Source organism: Bos grunniens, chromosome 28 (assembly GCF_055505025.1).
Source record: "Bos grunniens cultivar Pamir isolate PY7600 chromosome 28, Bosgru_T2T1.0, whole genome shotgun sequence".
Taxonomy (NCBI): domain Eukaryota; kingdom Metazoa; phylum Chordata; class Mammalia; order Artiodactyla; family Bovidae; genus Bos; species Bos grunniens.
Window position 1 is genome coordinate 4,491,391 of NC_141192.1, and position 22,844 is coordinate 4,514,234.

Here is a 22,844-nt window from a genome sequence, read left to right on the forward strand (position 1 = left end):
CTCCTGTTTCTCTCCCTCCTCCCACAACACATAAACTCACACTCCAACCACAGTGATCTACGACGTAGCTATGTAATTCATGGGATTCCCTGATGGCTCAGCAGTAAAGAAGATGCCTGCAGGAGATGAGGGTTTGCTCCTTGAGTTGGGAAGATCCCTTGGAGAAGAAAATGGTGACCCACTCCAGTATTCTTGACTGGGAAATCCCGTGGACGAGAGGAGTCTGGTGGGTTACAGTTCATGGGGTCACAAAAGAGTCGCTTACAACTTAATGACTAAACAACAACAAACTATTTCATACCAGTTTGGTCAGGATTTTTTTGTTTTGAAAAAGAAAACACTCGGACCACATTTTAAAAGTAGGACAAAGATATTACAAAGATACACATAAGTGAGAAATGAAATCAAAATTAGAAAGTCATCTTTCTGACCAAATCACATCACAGGTTTCTGGCTAGCAATTAGATTGGCCATGGCTAGCCAAAAGGCACGTGCTGTCCAAAGGTACCTTCCCAAAAGACAATCAATCATCTGCATCCTGAGGAACAAGGGATTAAGGTCACATGACCACCTGAAAGCATGTCCTGCTGTGAGGACAGAGCAGTGACCTTAAGAGCAATAGTACAGCCACAGGTGCCACTCTCACATCGTACATGACTACTGGAAACACCACAGCTTTGCCTATATGGACCTTCGTCAGCAAAGTGATGCCTCTGCTTTCTAACACACTATCTATGTTCGTCATAGCTTTTCTTCCAAGGAGAAAGTGTTTTTATTTCAAGGCTGTGGTCACCGTCCGATTGCCACAGATTTCCAGGAGAAATATCAATAACTTCAGATGTGCAGATGACACCACCCTTATGACAGAAAGCAGAGTAAAGAGCATCTTGATGAAAGTGAAAGAGGCGAGTGAAAAAGTTGGCTTAAAACTCAGCATTCAAAAAACTAAGATCATGGCATCCAGTCCCATCACTTCATGACAAATAGATGGGGAAACAATGGAAACAGTGACAGACTTTTTGGGCTCCAAAATCAATGCAGATGGTGACTGCAGCCATGAAATTAAAAGATGCTTGCTCCTTGGAAGAAAGCTATGACCAACCTAGACAGCATATTAAAAAGCAGACACATTACTTTGCCGACAAAGGTCCATCTAGTCAAAGCTATGGTTTTTCCAATAGTCATGAAAGCTGAGCATCGAAGAATTGATGCTTTTGAACTGTGGTGTTGGAGAAGACTCTTGAGAGTCCCTTGGACTGCAAGGAGATCCAACTAGTCCATCCTAAGGGAAATCAGTCCTGAATATTCATTGGAAGGACTGCTGCTAAAGCTGAAACTCCAACACACTGGCCACCTGATGTAAAGAACTGACTCCTTGGAAAATATCCTGATGCTGGGGGGAAAGATTGAAGGTGGGAGGAGAAGGGGACACAGAGGATGAGATGGTTGGATGGCATCACCAACTCAATGGATGTGAGTTTGAGTAAGCCCTGGGAATTGGTGATGGACAGGGAAGCCTGGCATGCTGCAGTTCATGGAGTCTCAAAGAGTCGGACATGACTGAGCAACTGCACTGAACTGAACTGAACTGAATGGCCATGAAGTGATGGGACTGGATGCCATGATCTTAGTTTTTTGAGTGTTGAGTTTAAGCCAGCTTTTTCACTCTCCTCTTTCACCTTCATCAAGAGGCTCTTTAGTTCCTCTTCACTTTCTGCCATTAGGGTGGTGTCATCTGCATAACTGAAGTTGTTGATATTTCTCCCAGCAATCTTGATTCCAGCTTATGGTTCATCCAGCCCAGCATTCCACATGATGTACTCTGCATATAGGTTAAATAAGTAGGGTAACAATATACAGCCTTGATGTACTCATTTCCTGATTTGGAACCAGTCTGTTGTTCCATGTAAGGTTCTAACTGTTGCTTCTTGACCTGCATACAGGTTTCTCAAGAGGCAGGTCAGGTGGTCTGGTATTCCCATCTCTTTAGGAATTTTCCAGTTTATTGTGATCCACACAGTCAAAGGCTTCAGTGTAGTCAATGAAATGGAAGTTGATGTTTTTCTGGAATTCCCTTGCTTTTTCTATGATCCAATGGATGCTGGCAATTTGATCTGCCTTTTCTAAATCCACTGTATATCTGGAAATTCTCAGTTCACATACTGTTGAAGCCTAGCTTGAAGGATTTTGAGCATTACCTTCCTAACATGTGAAATGAGTACAATTGCACAGTAGTTTGAACATTCTTTGGCGTTGCCTTTCTTTGGGATTGGAATGAAAACTGACCATTTCCAGTCCCGTGGCCACTGCTGAGTTTTCCAAATTTTCTGGCATTTCCAAATTTCCAAACTGCAGCACTTTTAACAACACCATCTTTTAGTATTTGAAAGAGCTCAGTTGGAATTTCATCACCTCCACATGCTTTGTTTGTAGTAATGCTAAGGCCCACTTGAGTTCACACTCCAAGATGTCTGGCTCTAGGTGAATAACCACACCATCATGGTTATCCATGTCATTAAGACCTTTTTTATACAGTTCTTCTGTGTATTCTTGCCACCTCTTTTTAATCTCTTCTGCATCTGTTAGGTCCTTACCAATTCTTTTCTTTATTGTGCCCATCTTTGCATGAAATGTTCTGTTAGTATCTCTAATGTTCTTGAAGAGATCTCCAGTTTTTCCCATTCTATTGTTTTCCTCTATTTCTTTGCATTGTTCACTTAAGAAGGCTTGCTTTCTTATCTCCCCTTGCTATTCTTTGGAATTCTGTATTCAAATGGGTATATCTTTCCTTTTCTCCTTTGCCTTTCGCTTCTCTTCTTTTCTCAGCTATTTGTAAGTCCTCCTCAGGCAACCATTTTGCCTTCTTGTATTTCTTTTTCTTGGGGATGGTTTTGGTCACTGCCTACTGTACAGGGTTATGAATCTCCATCCATAGTTCTTTAGGCACTTTGTCTATCAGATCTAATCCCTTGAATCTATTTGTCACCTCCATTTTATAATCATAAGTGATTTGATTTAGGTCATACCTGAATGGTCTAGTGGTTTTCCCTACTTTCTTCAATTTAAGTCTGAATTTTGCAATGGGGAGCTCATGATCTGAGCCACAGTCAGCTCCCAGTTTTGTTTTTGCTGACTGTATACAGCTTCTCCATCTTCAACTGCAAAGAATATAATCAATCTGATTTCAGTACTCACCATCTGGTGATGTCCATGCATATAGCTGTCTCTTGTGTTGTTGGAGGAGGGTGCTATGACTAGTCCATTCTCTTGGCAAAACTCTGTTGGCCTTTGCCCTGTTCCATTTTGTACTCCAAGGCCAAAACTGCCTGATACTCCAGGTATCTCTTGACTTCCTACTTTTGCATTTCAATACCCTATGATGAAAAAGTTGGCTTAAAGCTCAACATTCAGAAAACGAAGATCATGGCATCCGGTCCCATCACTTCATGGGAAATAGATGGGGAAATAGTGGAAACAGTGTCAGACTTTATTTTTCTGGGCTACAAAATCACTACAGATGGTGACTGCAGCCATGAAATTAAAAGACGCTTCCTCCTTGGAAGGATAGTTATGACCAACCTAGATAGCATATTCAAAAGCAGAGACATTACTTTGCCAACAAAGGTTCGTCTAGTCAAGGCTATGGTTTTTCCTGTGGTCATGTATGGATGTGAGAGTTGGACTGTGAAGAAGGCTGAGCGCCAAAGAATTGATGCTTTTCAACTGTGGTGTTGGAGAAGACTCTTGAGAGTCCCTTGGACTGCAAGGAGATCCAACCAGTCCATTCTGAAGGAGATCAGCCCTGGGATTTCTTTGGAAGGAATGATGCTAAAGCTGAAACTCCAGTACTTTGGCCACCTCATGTTAAGAGTTGACTCATTGGAAAAGACTCTGATGCTGGGAGGGATTGGGGGCAGGAGGAGAAGGGGACGACAGAGGATGAGATGGCTGGATGGCATCACTGACTTGATGGACATGAGTCTGAGTGAACTCCAGGAGTTGGTGATGGACAGGGAGGCCTGGCGTGCTGTGATTCATGGGGTCACAAAGAGTCGGACATGACTGAGCGACTGATCTGATCTGATCTGACCCTATGATGAAAAGGACATGTTTTTTGGTATTAGTCCCAGAAGGTCTTGTAGGTCTTCAGAGAACATTTGACTTCAGCTTGTTCGGCATTAGTGGTTGGGGCACAGACTTGGAATACTGTGATGCTCCATGGTTTGTCCTGGAAATGAACTGAGATCATTCTACCATTTTTAAGATTGCACCCAAGTACTGCATTTCGAGGGCTCCCCTGGTGGCTCAGATGGTAAAAATCTGCCTGCAATGCAGGAGACTCAGGTTCAGTCCCTGGGTCAGGAAGATCCCCTGGAGAATGGATCAGCTACCCAATCCAGTATTCCTGACCAGAGAATTCCATGGACAGAGGAGCCTGGCAGGCTACAGTTCCTGGGGTCACAAAACGTCAGACATGGTTGAGTGATCAACAATTTCACTTTCACAGCATTTCGAAGAACGGATGCTTTCAAACTGTGGTGCTGGAGAAGACTCTTGAATGTCCCTTGGATTACAAGAAGATCAAACCAGTCGATCCTAAAGAAAATCAACCCCGAATATTCACTGGAAGGACTGATGCTGAAGCTGAAGCTCCAATAGTTTGGCCACATGATACAAAGAGCCAAGTCACCGGAAGACCCTGATTTGGGAAAGACTGAGGGCGTGAGGAGAAGGCAACAATGGACGATGAGAGCCTTGGACGGCGTCGTCAGCTCTATGGACGTGAGTCTGAGCGAACTCCAGGAGACACTGAAGGACCGGGGAGCCTGGCATGCTGCAGTCCACGGGGTCACAGAGTCAGACACGGCTGAGCGCCTGAACAACAGCTACAGGTAATTTGGCAAAAACCATGTTGGTTAACATGGTAATTTGACTGAAATGACAACCAAAAATAAACATCCTTGTACTGACATTAATTCCTTACTTTCGATAAATGTATCATGGCTATGTAAGATGTGGGTAGTAGGGAAAGATGGGTAAAGGGAACTCTTTGTAGTATCTTTACAACTCTTCCGTAAATGTAAAACTATTTCTAAAGAAAAATTATTATAAACAAAATTATTCAAAATAAAAATCAATTCTCAAAAGTGGAAAAATTGAAAATACTTAAGTCTTTTTTGTTTTCAATTGCAGTTTTCTCCTATTATATGAAAGTAGAGCACTCCTCTGCAATCTTTAAGCCAAAACAGCATAAATCAAAGAAGCAATTACCTTAGGAGACATCTAGCTAAGGGATGCCCAAAATAAATCAAGATAAAGCATGAACAAACACAGGAACAGTTCAAAGCTATGGCCGAGTGTGTTACCAGAGAGGGGGTTTGGTGGTGGATCACCCCTATAACCGCTGGCTCCCTTCAAGACAAATGCTGAATGCTATTTTTGCTTTTTGCCTTTTTCCATAAAAGTGAAAATCCTCTTCAGATTGCTTTCAGTTCTTGAAAACAGGCACAAATGTAGGTCTTTCATAAAAGTGGAATAAATCAAACTTCCCAAAAGTGAGGGATGCTGTACATGTATCCATACCTTTATTATATCATGGAGTGCTTATATGATCCTATATATATATTTTTAGAATTATTATTTCATATTTCAAGATTTCCAGGTTTTTTCCTACTGTTTAAAATTCTGATTGATTTTTTGCCAGTTATTACTGCTTTCACTGATAACTACAGAGAAAAATTAGAAAAACATAAATCTTCCATATTGAGAACCAATATGAAAAAACTGGGATTTACATTAGAAATAATATGAATCTATACAATCAGGTTAGGAATAAAATCTGAGCATCCCTTGCTATCCCATCTTTCCTGTTTCTAAGTTCAGACACCAAGAGCTAGGTCAGTGAGGAACACCTGTAATTCAAAATGCACAGCTATTACGGACTTAGGTATAGGTTTTTGTTATTCTCATATGTACACTTTTTCAGTTTTCTCTAAGGAAATGTTAAAATAAATTAAAACCATAAGAGGCAAGGATTTGTAACTTCTCAGGGCTTCGGGTTTTTTTTTAGCTTTTTCCACTTAAACTTTTTCTAAGTAATTTAGAGAGCCAATAAATAAAGCCAATTGCAATTGCGTCCTGAAGGTAGCTTAGTTCACTTTTCTAGTGTTTGTACTGCATTTTTTTAAAAAGGCTAAAAAAAAATGAAATTACAGAAGACAAAGTCTGTAATTAATTAGAATAGACTTGTAAAAATATACCAGATTATTATTCAAAAAATAAATTCATTTTTACCTGACCTAGAGAAAACACATGAAGGTAAGGATAAATATTCATTTTAACTTGAACCTTTCATCACAAATGTCCTACATTCTTGAAGTCTAGATATGTGTGCTTTGTGTATTAGCAGCTTTTCACTGACACTTCATCTTTTTCTTTTTTTTTAAATAGCTGACTGGAATTTTCATTGTGGATGGCTGGCAGATATCAACTTCTAGAATCAAAGGTGTACTCCCCTTTGTGTTTCTTTGATTTACATGACCCTACAGGAATGCAGTCATAAAGATTCTACGGTTGATTAAGACACTGTGGAGGACAAAGCAACTCTAAGGGCACCTTTTCTTACTGACCCACTCTCAGGCTGTGTTTCCGACCATGTGGTGCTGTAACAGTGACTATGATGAGGCTGTCATTCCCACCCTCGAGACAAAGAAGAGAAGAACTTCCCATTTCAACACAGAGGTCACACTAGTTACTTTCATTTAAGACACTTGCCTATGTGTTACTCCAAGGACAGTAAGTTGCTGACAGCAGCTTCATCTGAAAATGTGTTGAAATCATTTGAGGATTTGATATTTCATTATAATTCTCAAGATTTTTCCCAGAAGTTAAGGGTGGGTTTCTGTTCTAGCAACAGAGTAAACACCACAGCATGGCGTTACTGCTGTACAAGCTGTCAGTGGTAAAAAGCTTTTCAAAAAAAAAGGAGACATACTCTTAAAACTATCATCATTATATAAGATGTCGAAGGGAACTAGACTCTGCAAATTTCTCAATACAGAGAACACAAAACACAGTGACAATTAGCTCCAAAGGGTACTAGAATCTGTAGATTTCTCAATGTAGAGAACATGAAACCATAAGCATCACAATTCCCAGTGTTAAGAATGTTTCACCCAACTTAAACTGTACTTGTATTCTAAAAAATATATATTATTACAATAAGATAACACAGACAGCATTAGTTACTTTCAGTGGTAAATATGGCAAAAACTGTTGGCTACCAATTTAACAATTTTTCCTTCCACAACTTTCTCCCTTGCTGGCAAAGCCTGCCTATACCTCAGAAGCTAAAAGTGCCAGAAAGTTCTCTTTCTAGCCTCTGTTACGGCAAGAGCATGAATTAATAATCCTATCTACTGGGGCCTCAGAGAGTTGAAGCTGGCCGGCAGGCCTTTGGAAAAGGCTTTCTTCACCAATAAAGAGATATGTAGGACTTCCCTGGTGGTACACTGGATAAGAATCCATCTGCCAATGCAGGGGACACAGGTTTGATCCCTGGTCCGGAAAGATTCCGCATACCGTGGGAAAACTACGCCCATGCGCCACAACTGTACTGACCCTGTGCTCTAGAACCCGTGTGCTGCAACTGCTGAAGCCAGCACGCTCTAGAGGCCTGCAGGCCGCAGCTGCTGAGCCCGTGTGCCAAACCTACTAAAGCCTGCATGCCCAGAGCCTGTGCTCTGCAATAAGAGAAGCGACAGCAATGGAAAGCCCACCCACCACGAGAGAGTCGTCCCAGCCTGCCGCAACTAGAGAAAGCCCTCACAAAACAATGAAGATCCAGTGCAGCTCAAAAAAAAAAAAAAAAGAGAGAGAGGTGTACAGGAGGAAACTGCTGCCTTAGGTAATACTTGGCTGCATCTGCATATGACCCCTAGAACGACTGTAGCAATCTCACAACCCTAAGGAAAGATATCACCACGTTGCTAAAAATAACACTGAGAAATCACTGGGTAACTAAGCCCAACATCCTTGCATCCAGGCTTCTTGTGCTCAGTTGCTCAGTCATGTAGGACTCTCTGCAGCCCCATAGACAGTCCCATAGACAGCCTGTCCATGGAATTTTCCAGGCAAGAATACTGGAGCAGGTTGCCATTTCCTACTCCAGAGGATCTTCCCGACTTAGGGATCAAACCCACACTTCTTAACGTCTCCTGCACTGGCAGGTGGGTTCTTTACCACTAGCGCCACCCTCTTGTCTGGTAAGTTATTCATTTATGGCTTTAGTTTAAGCCACCTTTATCTGGACATGGTCACTTGCGGGCCAACACATCTGTTCACTGCATGCTATCAAGATCGGGCATTTGTGTGTGTGTGTTAGTCGCTCAGTCATGTCCTACTCTTTGCAACCCCATGGACTCCTCTGTCCATAGGATTCTCAAGGCAAGAATACTGGAGCGGTTTGCCATTTCCTTCTCCGGGGGATCTTCCCAACCCAGGGCTCAAACCTGGGTCTCCTGCATTGCAGGTAGATTCTTCACCATCTGAGCCAGCAGGGAAGCAAATATCTGTTCACTGCAAGCTATCAAGATCGGGCATTTAGACTACTGCTACTTAGCTGACTCCAGTCATTACTGTTACTTGAAAACTGGGTAGGCCTCTTGGTGGGTGTCTAGCCAATGTGACAGGGATAGAACAGGATAGTTACACAGGTAGTTGTAGAAGTCCCAGTAGGGGACTATAGAGAAGGAAACCTCAAGAAAGCTACTGGAACATTGTTCAATGAAGCAGGCTTGCTTAACCATAAAACTATAAACAAACCCACAAAATATGCCCCAGGCCATTAGATGGAAGAAAAACATCACCACCATTCTAGAGTCAGACACTTTCCTGCCAAATATGAAGGAGATCTAGTGCTGTATGCCTTACGTCTGCATCTGTGTCTACTTGAAGAAGGCAGTCTTTTCCCCTCCCACTTTTTTTCATTATAAAATGGGTAGCCCACTCAACCCTTAGGGCAGAGTTCCTTTGCCTACCCACCTGCATCTCTTATAAGCATCCTATATTAACAGATCTACTTTTTGCTATCACTTTGTCTCTCACTGAACTCCTTCTACACTGAGACACAAAGAAGCTGAGTCTCAGTAAGTCCAGACATAAAGTGAGTGATTCTAATTAAAAGATCATGGGTTAGAGTCCCAAACTGGGTTTTGGCTGGGTTCCAGTCCTGGCCTCAGGGGTTCAAGTCTCAAACTAGGTTTTGATTGGGTTTGAGTCTCAGGACATGGGTTCAAGCCCCAATCTGAGGTAAATGATTTCAAATAGGCACAACCAAGCCAAAGATGAGGAGACAGAAGGATGTATTACTTGCAGCAAGTAAGGAGGACACCAGGGATCTTTCCCAAAGCAGTCTTTTTCCAAACAGCAAAAGGGGGGAGGTTTTGTTTTGTTCTAATTTATTTGTGTGAAAGTCACTCAGTCGTGTTCAACTCTTTGCGACCCCAAGGACTATTCAGTCTATGGAATTCTCTAGACCAGAATACTGGAGTGGGTAGCCTTTTCCTTCTCCAGGGCATCGTCCCAATCCAGGGATCAAACCCAGGTCTCCCACATTACAGGCGAATTCTTTACCAGCTGAGCCACAAGGGAAATAAATAATTTATTTATTTGGCTGCACCAGGTCTTGGGTAAGGTATGCTGAATCTTCAGTTGCATTGTGAGAACTCTTAGTTGTGGCATCTATCTCCATGACCAGGGATCAAACCCAGGCCCCCTGCACTGGCAGCAGGGAGTCTTATTCACTGGACCACCAGGGAAGGCCAAAAAGTGGGGAAGTGTTAAGCTAAGGGTACATGCATATTCGTGAACAGGCCTGAGTAAAGGAGAATTTGGCATAAAATCGGGACAAGGAATTTCAGGGTGGTCCAGTGGTTAAAATCACTTGTTTTCACTGCAAGGGTACAGGTTCAATCCCTGGTCGAGTGAACTAAGATCCCACAAGCTGAGCAGTGTGGCCAAAACAACAATAAATTGGAGCAAATTGGGGCAAAGATCAACAGAGTCCAAGCTTTGGTTGATTAAGGTCAGGAGGGTCAGCATCATTCCATCCTCTACCTAGGTGGGGGCCTTAGTTCCTGCAGAACTCAAAGATATATTATGTACATCTAGTGAGGAGGAACTAGGACTTTGCTTTATCACTGCACTACTGTTTGACTGTCTTTTCTCTGTCCTGTATTCCCCCACTTTCCTTAAGGTTATAATTACTGCCAGACTTCTTTCATGGGCAAGCATTGTAGCCAGACATAGATCACCAAATGGCTTCTCTTACGTCAAGCAAGTGGTTCCTGGTTCTTCTCCAGAGACTGCTTAACTTATCTATTTACATTACCGGTGTCTCAGACACCTTACTCCCTACTGCTTCATTCATTTTTCTTTTCTGCCTTTTACTAAGGAGCAAACTCAGTATAATATACATATGTTCATGGAGTCACAGAGTCGAACACAACTGAGCAACTAACACTTTCACATGCTTCAAAATAAAGTCCATGTTTCCTCTGTAACTCTTCATCATGGTCAATGGGAAGGTATCTTTTGCTCCTCCAGTATATTTTTCAGTTATGACTGCTTTTAATAGCATCAGAGACATGTTGCAATTTTTAGCTTATACTTTCTTACTATTGAAAACAACTTCATATTGAAATCAAAACTGATCTAAAATTTCTAGAAAGAAAATGCTAAAGATAGAATAAAGATTTGCATTTACATGTCATCTACATAAATAAGTGGAGCTGAATGGTGAGGCATCTTAAATAATAAATAATTGAATGTACTATCTTTTTTACCTATAAGGAAAACAAACAAAAAAAAATGTCAATTTAAAAAAAGAGACAGAGACACGATGGATTACATACACGTGAGTTCAAAATCCTGGCTTACAGTTAATTTTTAAGAGACCTCTTAAAAATTGTTTCTTGCATCCTATGCTTAAAGGGATAAAGATACTACCATGATTTTTCATGTTTACTCATAACAGGGAAAGAATCCTTAAGCAAGACTTGAGAAAACCTTTGCTGAATGTTATTCAGTGACGCAGTAAAATGAAAACTTAGCCAAACTAGCCAAACAGATATAACTGACATTTGATTTATTAAGGGGAAAAAAAAAGGTTTTTAGAAAGAAAAAGACTATAAATTCTGAAAATTTCAGGTCCTTCTCTTTGATATACTTTCTGTCACTATTTTTCTGCTTATTACACAAACACACTAGGGGAGAAAAAAAAATTACCCTTTTCTGAATATCAGTCAGAAGCATAACAGCAAATATTAGAAAAAATTATTCTGAAAACCATGGCACAAAGACTTGAAAAACAATTTCAGATGCACCAAAATTACCGATCAGTTCAGTTCAGTTGCTCACTTGTGTGTGACTCTTTGTGACCGCATGGACTGCAGCACGCCAGGCTTCCCTGCCCATCACCAACTCCCAGAGCTTACTGCTCAAAGTCATGTCCACAGAGTCAGTGATGCCATCCAATCATCTTATCCTCTGTCATCCCCTTCTCCTCTCACCTTCAATCTTTCCCAGCATCAGGGTCTTTTCCAGTGAGTCAGTTCTTCCCATCAGGTGGCCAAAGTATTGGAGTTTCAGCTTCAGCAGTAGTCCTTCCAATGATTATTTAGGACTGATTTCCTTTAGGATTGACTAGTTCGATCTCCTTGTAGTCCAAGGGACTCTCAAGAGTCTTCTCCAACACCACAGTTCAAAAGCATCAAGTCTTCAGCACTCAGCTTTCTTTATAGTCTAACTCTCACATCTATACATGACTACTGGATAAACCATAGCTCTGACTAGAAAGACCTTTGTTGGCCAAGCAATGTCTCTGCTTTTTAATATGCTGTCTAAGTTGGTCATAACTTTTCTTTCAAGGAGCAAGCATCTTTTAATTTCATGGCTGTAGTCACCATCTGCAGTGATTTTGGAGCCCCACCAAAAAATAAAGTCTCTCACTGTTTTCATTGTTTCCTCATCTATTTGCCATGAAGTGATGGGACCAGATGCTATGATCTTAGTTTTCTGAATGTTGAGTTTTAAGCCAAGTTTTTCACTCTCCTCTTTCACCTTCATCAAGAGGCTCCTTACTTCTTCTTTCTTTCTGCCATAAGGGTGGTTATCATCTGCATATCTGAGGTTATTGATATTTCTCCCACCAATCTTGATTCCAGCTTGTGCTTCATTCGACCTGGCATTTCTCATGATGTACTCTGCATATAAGCCTTGAGAAAGTACTCCTTTCCCAATTTGGAACCAGTCTGTTGTTCTATGTCCAGTTCTAACTGTTGCTTCTTGACCTGCATACAGATTTCTCAGGAGGCAGGTCAGGTAGTCTGGTATTCCCATCTCTTGAAGAATTTTCCAGTTTGTTGTGATCCACACAGTCAAAGGCTTTGGCATAGTCAATAAAGCAGAAGTAGATGTTATTTTAGAACTCTCTTGCTTTTCCGTGACCCAATGGATGTTGGCAATTTGATCTCTGCTTCCTCTGCCTTTTCTAAATTCAGTTTGAACATCTGGAAGTTCACGGTTCATGTACCACTGAAGCCTGGCTTGGAGAATTTTGAGCATTACTTTACTAGCATGTAAGATGAGTGCAATTGTGCAGTAGTTTGAGCATTCTTTGGCATTGCCTTTCTTTCGGATTGGAATGAAAACTGACCTTTTCCAGTCCTGTGGCCACTGCTGAGTTTTCCAAACTTGCTGGCATATCGAGTGCAACACTTTCACAGCATCATCTTTCAGGATTTGAAATAGCTCAACTGGAATTCCATCACCTCCACTAGCTTTGTTCATAGTGATGCTTCCTACGGCCAACTTGACTTTGCATTCCAGGAAGTCTGGCTCTAGGCCAGTGATCACACCATCGTGGTTATCTGGGTCATGAAGATCATTTTTGTATAGTTCTTCTGTGTATTCTTGCCACCTCTTCTTAACATCTTCTGCTTCTGTTAGGTCCATTCCATTTCTGTCCTTTATTGTGCCCATCTTTGCATGCAATGTCCCCTTGGCATCTCTAATTTTCTTGAAGAGATCTCTAGTCTTTCCCATTCTATTTTCTTCCTTTATTTCTTTGCACTGATCACTGAGGAAGACTTTTTTATCTCTCCTTGCTATTCTGTGGAACTGTGCATTCCAATGGGCATATCTTTCCTTTTTTCCTTTGCTTTGGCATCTTTTCTTTCTTCAGTTATTTTGTAAGGCCTCCTCAGACAACCATTTTGCCTTTTGCATTTCTTTCTTTTTTTTTTTTTTTTTTATTGTATTGGTTTTGCCATACATCAACATGAATCCACCACGGGTGTACACGTGTTCCCCATCCTGAACCCCCCTCTCACCTCCCTCCCCTGCGTTTCTTTTTCTTTCAGATGGTCTTGATCACTGCCTCCAGTACAATGTCACAAACCTCCGTCCACAGTTCTTCAGGCACTGTCTATCAGATCTAATCCCTTGAATCTATTTCTCATTTCCACTGTATAATCATAAGGGATTTGATTTAGGTCATACCTGAATGGTCTAGTGGTTTTCCCTACTTTCTTCAATTTCAGTCTGAATTTTGCAATAAGGAGTTTATGATCTGAGCCACAGTCAGCTCCCGGTCTTGTTTTTGCTGACTGTATAAAGCTTCTCTATCTTTGGCTGCAAAGAATATAATCAATCTGATTTCGACCTATCTTCAGACCTATGCTAATGATCTTTCCTTTATGGGGTATACTCTTCTCTCCACTACATTCATCTGGGTGAATAATGAGGTATTGACAAGCACTTGTGAACTAAACCCTATAAAACTTAGCAACATGGGGACCTGATTAAAAAAAAAAAAAAAAGATTTTTAGCTCCTTGTTTTAAAAGCCCTTGTTAAAAAATTAAATTTGATTTGTTATATCAGCTGGTTTTATTATATCATTTTTAATATCCAAATAGGACAACGATTTTTTGTCAAATATGAACTAAACAACTCTGTAAGTAAAATTATGATGACTACTAAATTCTTTCTCAGTTCAAATTCACTACTCATACTTAAGATGCTAAAGAAGACCTGAGATGAAGAGTTTGAAAACCGATATTCTATGTAATAGGTTATTCACTGCAGCACTGCTGTAACTTCAAGAAACTGGAAAGAACCTACATGACCATCAGTGAGAGACTGGTTAAAAATAATTATGGCACATTCACACAATGAAATACGTACTATACAACATAAAAAAAAAAGTAAGGGGCAATCAGGCAACAAAGAAAAACACATCCAGATTGGAAAGTTAGAAATAAACCTATCTCTTTCTGTAGATGACATGATCTTGTGCGCAGAAGATCCTAATGAATTCACTAAAATAATTATCAGAACTAATAAATGAGTTCAGTCAATAAATGAGACCTATTATATTCTTTGTAGCCAAAGATAGAGAAGCTCTATACAGTCAGCAAAAACAAGACCAGGAGCTGACTGTGGCTCAGACCATGAACTCCTTATTGCCAAATTCAGGCTTAAATTGAAGAAAGTAGGGAAAACCACTAGACCACCCAGGTATGACCTAAATAAAATCCCTTATGATTATACAGTGGAAGTAAGAAATAGATTTAAGGGCCTAGATCTGATAGATAGAGTGTCTGATGAGCTATGGAATGAGGTTCATGACACTGTACAGGAGACAGGGATCAAGACCATCCCCATGGAAAAGAAATGCAAAAAAGCAAAATGGCTGTCTGGGGAGGCCTTACAAATAGCTGTGAAAAGAAGAGAAGAGAAAAGCAAAGGAGAAAAGGAAAGATATAAACATCTGAATGCGGAGTTCCAAAGAATAGCAAGAAGAGATAAGAAAGCCTTCTTAGGTGATCAATACAAAGAAATAGAGGAAAACAACAGAACGGGAAAGACTAGAGATCTCTTCAAGAAAATCAGATATACCAAAGGAACATTTCATGCAAAGATGGGCTCGATAAAGGACAGAAATAGTATGGACCTAACAGAAGCAGAAGATATTAAGAAGAGGTGGCAAGAATACACAGAAGAACTGTACAAAAAAGATCTTCATGACGCAGATAATCACGATGGTGTGATCACTGACCTAGAGGCAGACATCCTGGAATGTGAAGTCAAGTGGGCCTTAGAAAGCATCACTACAAACAAAGCTAGTGGAGGTGATAGAATTCCAGTTGAGCTATTCCAAATCCTGAAAGATGATGCTGTGAAAGTGCTGCACTCAATATGCCAGCAAATTTGGAAAACTCAGCAGTGGCTACAGGACTGGAAAAGGTCAGTTTTCATTCCAATCCCAAAGAAAGGCAATGCCAAAGAATGCTCAAACTACCGCACAATTGCACTCATCTCACATGCTAGTAAAGTAATGCTCAAAATTCTCCAAGCCAGGCTTCAGCAATACGTGAACTGTGAACTTCCTGATGTTCAAGCTGGTTTTAGAAAAGGCAGAGGAACCAGAGATCAAATTGCCAACATCCGCTGGATCATCGAAAAAGCAAGAGAGTTCCAGAAAAACATCTATTTCTGCTTTATTGACTATATCAAAGCCTTTGACTGTGTAGATCACAATAAACTGTGGAAAATTCTGAAAGAGATGGGAATACCAGACCACCTGATCTGCCTCTTGAGAAACCTGTATGCAGGTCAGGAAGCAACAGTTAGAACTGGATATGGAACAACAGACTGGTTCCAAATAGGAAAAGGAGTACGTTAAGACTGTATATTGTCACCCTGTTTATTTAACTTAAATGCAGAGTACATCATGAGAAAAGCTGAGCTGGAAGAAACACAAGCTGGAATCAAGATTGGTGGGAGAAATATCAATAACCTCAGATATGCAGATGACACCACCCTTATGGCAGAAAGTGAAGAGGAACTAAAAAGCCTCTTGATGAAAGTGAAAGTGGAGAGTGAAAAAGTTGGCTTAAAGCTCAACATTCAGAAAACGAAGATCATGGCATCTGGTCCCATCACTTCATGGGAAATAGATGGGGAAATAGTGGAAACAGTGTCAGACTTTATTTTTCTGGGCTCCAAAATCACTGCAGATGGTGACTGCAGTCATGAAATTAAAAGACGCTTACTCCTTGGAAGTAAAGTTATGACCAATCTAGATAGCATATTCAAAAGCAGAGACGTTACTTTGCCAACAAAGGTTCGTCTAGTCAAGGCTATGGTTTTTCCAGTGGTCATGTATGGATGTGAGAGTTGGACTGTGAAGAAGGCTGAGTGCCGAAGAATTGATGCTTTTGAACTGTGGTGTTGGAGAAGACTCTTGAGAGTCCCTTGGACTGCAAGGAGATCCAACCAGTCCATTCTGAAGGAGATCAGCCCTGGATTTCTTTGGAAGGAATGATGCTAAAGCTGAAACTCCAGTACTTTGGCCACCTCATGTGAAGAGTTGACTCATTGGAAAAGACTCTGATGCTGGGAGGGATTGGGGGCAGGAGGAGAAGGGGATGACAGAGAATGAGATGGCTGGATGGCATCACTGACTCAATGGATGTGAGTCTGAGTGAACTCCAGGAGTTGGTGATGGACAGGGAGGCCTGGCGTTCTGCAATTCATGGGGTCGCAAAGAGTCGGATACGACTGAGCAACTGATCTGATCTGATCTGATATTGATAAAAGATCAATATAGGGACTTCCTGGTGGCCCAGTGCCTAAGACTCAGTAGTCCCAATGCTAGGGACCCAGGTTGGATTTCTGGTGAGGAATTAGACCTCACATGCTGAAACTAAAGACCCTGCATGCTGTAACTAAGATCCAGGGCAGCCAAATAAATATATAAATGAGTATTTTTTAAAAAGGTCAATATATAATATTCAACTATATTTCTGTATACTTGCAATGGATAATCTGAAAATGGAGTTAAGAAAACAATTTCAGTTATAATAGCATCAAAAAGAGTAAAATATTTATTAATAAATTTAAGAAAAGAAGCACAAAACTTAGATATTCTGAAAAGACAAAACATGAATGAGAGAAACTTCAAAAGACTCAAATAAATTAAAAGACATATTCATGTTCTGATTCATGCAGATACAATAGTATTAAAATGGCATGACAGCAAAAGCACCACTCTTCAAGTTGATCTACAGATTCAACATTGCTGCTGCTGCTAAGTCACTTCAGTCGTGACTTTGTGCGACCCCAGAGACGGCAGCCCACCAGGCTCCCCCGTCCCTGGGATTCTCCAGGCAAGAACACTGGAGTGGGTTGCCATTTCCTTCTCCAATGCATGAAAGTGAAAAGTGAAAGTGAAGTCGCTCAGTGGTGTCCGACCCTCAGCGACCCCGTGGACTGCAGCCTTCCAGGCTCGTCCGTCCATGGCATTTTCCAGGCAAGAGTACTGGAGTGAGGTGCCATTGCCTTCTCCGGACAGATTCAACATTAAGGCAGTCAAAATTCTATCTGGCTTCTTTGCAGAAATAGACCACCTGATCCTAAAATTTGTATGAAAATTCAAGACACTAAGAAGAACCAAACAATCTTGAAAAAGAACAAAGTTGGAACAAAATCACACTTCCTGATTTCAAAACGTACTACAAAGCTGCCGTAAGCAAGGCCGTGCGGCGCCAGCATAAGGACAGACATATGGGTGAGCGGGAAAGAACCAAGGAACCGAGAAATAAGTCCTGACGTTTAGGTCAGTTGATTTCAATAGAATTCAAAGACAATTCAACGGGAAAAAAAAAGTCTTTTGTTGAACAAACAGTGCTAGGACAATTTGTTATCCACATGCAAAAGAATGAAACTGGATTCCTTCCTCACTTTTTGTACAAAAATCAACTCAAATGTAAAAACTGAAAGTATAAAACTCGTAGAACACGGGTGCAAATCTTCCTGACTTTGATTAGACAATCGTTTGTTAGACATGACACCAAAAGCACAAGCCACAAAAGAAAACATTTGTAAACCGGACTTCAACAAATTTGAAAACTTTATGTCCTACAAAGGACAGCATCAACAGCGTGCAAAGACAAGACCCAGAATGGAAGTAAACACTTTCAGATCATACATGTGATAAAGGATTTGTATCTAAAATATGTAAGAGCTCTCAAAGGAAAACAAAACAAAACAAAAATATATAAACAACTCTTACAAAGGGGCTTCCTTGGTGGCTCAATGGTAAAGAATTCACCTGTCAGCACAAGAGATATGGGTTCTCTATCCAGGAAGATCCTACATGCCGCAGAGCAACTAAGTCCATGCACCACAAGTACTGAGCCAGCACTCAGTGCACGGGAACTAGTGAGCCAGCACTCAGTGCATGGGAAGTACTGAGCCAGCACTCCACAGCCCTCGAGCTGCCACTACTGCGCTCATGTGCCACAGTTACTGAAGCCCGCACACCCTACAGCCCGTGCTCTGCAACAAGAGAGGCCCTGTAACAAGCCCGCACACCACAGCCAGAGTGGCCCCCACTTGCCGCCATCAGAGAAAAGCCTGTGCAACAACCTAGACCCAGCACAGCCAAAAGTAAATTTTAAAAAACCCAAAACCCTTACACGTCAACAATAAAAAGACAATCCAATTGAAAAGTGGAAAAAGGATGTCACTGTACGTCTCTCTTTAAAAATACATACAAAGTGTCAGAACTGCCATATGACCCAGCAATCCCACTGCTGGGCATACACCCCAAGGAAACCAGAACTGAAATAGACATATGTACCTCAATGTTCATTGCAGCACTATTTACAATAGCTCGGACATGAAGGCAACCTAGATGTCCACTGATAGATGAATGGATAAGGAAGCAATGGAATACTACTCAGCTATAAAAAGAAACACATCTGAGTCAGTTCTAATGAAGCGGATGAACCTGCAGCCTATTATACACAGTGAAGTAAGTCAGAAAAAGAAAGACAAATACTGTATATTAATGCATATTTATGGAATTTAGAAAGACAGTACCAACCATCTTACCTGCAGAGTAGCAAAGGAGACACAGATGTAAAGAACAGACTTTTGGACTCAGTGGGAGAAGGCGAGGGTGGGATGATTTGAGAGAATAGCACTGAAACATGTACATTACCATATGTAAAATAGATGACCAGGGCAAGTTCTATGCATGAATCAGGGCACCCAAAGCCAGCGCTCTGGGACAACCCAGAGGGATGGGGTGGGGAGGGAGGCAGGGGTTCACGATGGCGGGGAAACACACGTATAGCAATGGCCAGTACATGTCGATGTATGGCGAAAACCATCACAATATTGTAAAGTAATTATCCTCCAATTAAGATTAATTAATATATAAAATACATATATATATATATAAACTGTCAATAAGTACATAAAAAGATGCTCAACATCATTAGCCATCAAGGAAATGCAAATCAAAATCAAAATGAGTTATACCTTTAAACCAGATAATAACAAGTGTTTGGGAGAATAAAAAGAAGTTGGAATCCTCCACTGGTAGGAATTAAAATGGTCCAGCTGCTGTGAAGAACAGCTGGGCAGCTTCCCAAAAGGTTAAACAGAGAGTTACCATATAATTCAGCAATTCTACTCTACCAGGTGTGTACCCAACAGAATTGAAAGTATCTGTCCAAACAAAAGCGTCTACAAGAACATTTACAGTAGTGTTACGATAGCCAAAAAGTGGAAATAACCAAACGTCTGTCAAAGATTAATAGATTAAAAAAAGAGGGCCATAGAACTTTTCTGATGGTCTAGTGGCTAAGACTCTGTACTACCAAGGCAGGGGACCAGGGTTCGATCCTTGGTCAGGGAACTAGATCCTACATGCTGCAACCAAAGATCCCGTATGCCAAAACTAAAGGATCCCACATGGTGCAACAAAAATCAAAGATCCCATGTGCCACAACCGAGACCTGGCACAGCCAAATAAATTTTTTAAGAAGATACATATATATACACACACATATATAGACCCATATATATATACGAAAATGGAAACAGTGGCTGACTTTATTTTGCTGCTGCTGCTGCTAAGTCGCTTCAGTCGTGTCCGACTCTGTGCGACCCCAGAGACGGCAGCCCACCAGGCTCCCCCATCCCTGGGATTCTTCAGGCAAGAACACTGGAGTGGGTTGCCATTGCCTTCTCCAATGCATGAAAGTGAAAAGTGAAAGTGAGGTCGCTCAGTCGTATCCAACTCCTAGCAACCCCATGGACTGCAGCCTACCAGGCTCCTCCATCCATGGGATTTTCCAGGCAAGAGTACTGGAGTGGGTTGCCATTGCCTTCTCCGACTTTATTTTGGGGGACTCCAAAATCACTGCAGATGGTGACTGCAGCCACGAAATTAAAAGATGCTTGCTCCTTGGAAGAAAAGCTATGACCAACCTAGACAGCATATCAATAAGCAGAGACATTACTTTGCCAACAAAGGTCCATCTAGTCAACGCTATGGTTTTTCCAGCAGTCCTGTATGGATGTGAGAGTTGGACTATAAAGAAAGCTGAGCACTGAAGACTTGATGCTTTTGAACTGTGGTGTTGGAGAAGACTCTTGAGAGCCCCTTGGACTTTAAGGAGATCAAACCAGTCCATCCTAAAGGAAATCAGTCCAGAATATTCGTTGGAAGGACTCCTGCTGAAGCTGAAACTCCAATACTTTAGCCACCTGATGCGAAGAGCTGACTCATTTGAAAAGACCCTGATGCTGGGAAAGATTGAAGGCGGGAGGAGAAGGGGACGACAGAGAATAAGATGCTTGGATGGCATCACTGACTCAATGGACATCAGTTTGAGAAAACTCCGGGAGTTGGTGATGGACAGGGAAGCCTGGCGTGCTGCAGTCCATGGGGTCCCAAAAAGTCGGACACAACTGAGCAACTGAACTGAACTGAATATATATGAAAGAGGGCTATAGCCATACAACGAATACTATTCAACCATTTAAAAAAATGAAATAGTGATACATGCTACAATAGGTATGAATCTTTAAAACATACACGAAGTCAAAGAAGCCAGTCACAAAGGACCACATATTGACTGCATGATTCTATTTAAACAAAATGTCCAGAATAGACAAATCAAAGACAGAAAGTATATATTACCTTTTCTAATTATTTTTAAAAACAACCATGCTGTTCCTGTATTTATACGCTATGTCTTTCTAAATCCTAAAATAAATCTTCTAAAATAATTTTTAAAGCACTTGAAAGCACAAAAGCATGCTATGAATCAAAGAGAAAAGGCCTGGAATTTTGAAACAGGTAAGGAAAATGCATAAACCTTAAAGGCAGAAAACAAATTGTCTTTACTGAATGCTATCAAATGACCAAAATTCCTTTCAAGTTAAATTCGAGTCTTCCTTTGAACTGAAAATTATTATCAATTATTAAGCCTTAATTCGCAAAATATCTGTATATTTTATAAAGGCAATCATCAGTGTAAAGCTGAAACTTACTAGATTTACATCACAGTAAATAATTTTAAACTAAATAAAACACATAATTAATATATTTCTTGGAGTACTAGAAATGGCATAACTTGGAGTCAGATATACAGTTTGAATTTTAGTCTGCTATTTATCATCTAGATGATCAACTATTTACTTGGTCTCTGCAAGCCTCAGTTCACCCTCCTGTTAAAATCAAGAATTATAATACCTACTTCAGTATGAAAAGAAGCATTCCAACTACTTACTAAATGGGAAGGTGAGAGAAGTAGTGTTTGATTTCACTTTTTAAAAAAATCTATCGTTACCGTTTGAATTTTTTTACAACTTGTACATAATTTAAAAACATAACCAAGATTCTAAAAATTTAAAAATCTACTTTAGGAGGTTCTTTTAGAGATATTTCATAAGACATTGACACATAGCAGACTCAATTAAATTTCCTCACTCCTTCCATTGCCTCTCTATTAATAACTTCTTGAATTCAGGTGAACAAAACTTGGAAGAAGAAAAGTTAAACATTTATTTTTCTGAAGGCTGTCATTATCAAGAAGGAGATAAAGAAGTGCAATAAAACTAAGCTTTTAAAACACTTTCTTCAAACTATACCTAAGAATTTAATCTGAATTTTCATGTTTACTGATTCTAATCATTTTATTCTGATACTTTTTAAGGTTTTTGGTTGTTGTTGTTTTTGCAATATAAAATAACACTATCGAGTGAAAAGGAAACTTGATACCTTAATCCTTTGACCAACAAGACAAATTCAGGATTCAGTCCAGAGAACAGTTACCACTGAAAACACAATACAAATATAAATGACTATTAACTATCCAGCAAATAAGATAAAACATAGGCTCCACCTTTTTTTGTTTTGACAGTACACTGAATAGATGAAAGTAATTTAATTATCTAGGTTGTCAGCTTATACTTCACAGAAAACTGTAAGAATTAAAACATTCTCTTCCATATGCTAATTAACAGATGAATAAAGTGAATGTCAGGAGGCAAAGTCGTTTTGCAGGTCAAAAAGGTACTATTTTAAAATCACCAACCTACACTGGAACCATTAAGTTGGTAATGTGGCCTTTGATAGCTTGTCTTAAAAACTGAGTCATCAGACTTTTACAAGAATCTAACTGTACCCGTAGAAGTGTATTAACTAGCATTTCTCATCAAGTTTGTGTAAGTACATAATTAAACCCTCATGTCTTTTAACCTTTACAAATTCTATTCTGGACTATTAGTACACATATTACTGAGAAAGAATATCCTGGAGTATTATTGCAGTTCTATAGTGTTGTTTTTTAACTATTTCGAGAACGTATCTCTGAAATGCGGAAACAGTAAATTTCAGAAAGATACAACAATGATTCACGTAACTATCTCAACATCACGCAGTGGTTGAATGGGACAAAATTTAAAACTTAAAGCAGTG

The 22,844-nt window shown here is 40.4% G+C and overlaps 1 protein-coding gene across 15 annotated transcripts in view; it reads right to left on the reverse strand.

Moving 5' to 3' along the window:
- Positions 1 to 22,844, reverse strand: part of SHLD2 (shieldin complex subunit 2) — a 113,925-nt gene that overhangs the window by 90,634 nt on the left and 447 nt on the right. For 7 of the 15 annotated variants that reach the window (XR_015156561.1, XM_086381136.1, XM_086381130.1 and 4 more), the window contains exon 2: positions 22,146 to 22,201. The exons of the other annotated variants lie outside the window; for them this stretch is intronic. The gene's annotated coding sequence lies outside the window, so the exon portion shown is untranslated. The remainder of the gene's footprint in view (positions 1 to 22,145; positions 22,202 to 22,844) is intronic. 15 annotated transcript variants of the gene reach the window in all.